The sequence below is a fragment of the Arachis stenosperma genome, chromosome 4 (assembly GCF_014773155.1).
Source record: "Arachis stenosperma cultivar V10309 chromosome 4, arast.V10309.gnm1.PFL2, whole genome shotgun sequence".
Classification (NCBI taxonomy): Eukaryota; Viridiplantae; Streptophyta; class Magnoliopsida; order Fabales; family Fabaceae; genus Arachis; species Arachis stenosperma.
The window spans coordinates 96,070,501-96,071,417 of record NC_080380.1 but is presented as its reverse complement, the minus strand read 5'-3'; the positions used below and the strand labels follow the sequence as shown (position 1 = coordinate 96,071,417).

General features: G+C 42.2%; 1 non-coding gene across 1 annotated transcript; it reads right to left on the bottom strand.

Annotated features, from left to right (window-relative positions):
• Positions 1 to 538: 538 nt before the first annotated feature.
• On the bottom strand, positions 539 to 646 carry LOC130978160 (small nucleolar RNA R71). The gene has a single exon (XR_009085818.1). It is a non-coding gene; the product is annotated as a small nucleolar RNA R71 (small nucleolar RNA).
• Positions 647 to 917: the final 271 nt, after the last annotated feature.

Genomic DNA, 917 nt, shown 5'->3' with positions numbered 1-917 from the left:
TCTTGTTCTCTTCTCTTTCATTGAAGCATGAAGCTGAACTGAACCTGAAAGGACCTTGAAGAGAAAGCTAAGAGAAGCTAAGGCACAACTCTCTGTAGAGGACCTGACCGAATTCTTCAAAGAAGAAGAAGACATGGCAGCCGAAAACAACAACAATGCCAACAATGCAAGGAAGGTGCTGGGTGACTTTACTGTACCTACTCCCGATTTCTATGGGAGAAGCATCTCTATCCCTGCCATTGGAGCAAACAACTTTGAGCTTAAACCTCAATTAGTTTCTCTAATGCAACAGAATTGCAAGTTCCACGGACTTCCAATGGAAGATCCTCATCAGTTCTTAGCTGAATTCTTGCAAATCTGTGACACAGTCAAGACTAATGGGGTAGACCCTGAGGTCTATAGGCTGATGCTATTCCCTTTTGCTGTAAGAGACAGAGCTAGAATATGGTTGGACTCTCAACCTAAAGAAAGCCTGGACTCTTGGGAAAAGCTAGTCAATGCCTTCTTGGCAAAGTTCTTTCCACCTCAAAAATGGAGTAAGCTTAGAGTGGAAGTCCAAACCTTCAGACAGAAGGATGGAGAATCCCTCTATGAAGCTTGGGAAAGATACAAACAATTAATCAGAAGATGTCCCTCAGACATGCTTTCTGAATGGAGCATCATAGGTATTTTCTATGATGGTCTCTCTGAACTATCTAAGATGTCCTTGGATAGCTCTGCTGGAGGATCTCTTCATCTGAAGAAGACGCCTACAGAGGCTCAAGAGCTAATTGAGATGGTTGCAAATAACCAATTCATGTACACTTCTGAAAGGAATCCTGTGAACAATGGGACAAGTCAGAAGAAAGGAGTTCTTGAGATTGACACTCTGAACGCCATTTTGGCTCAGAATAAAATATTGACTCAACAAGTCAATT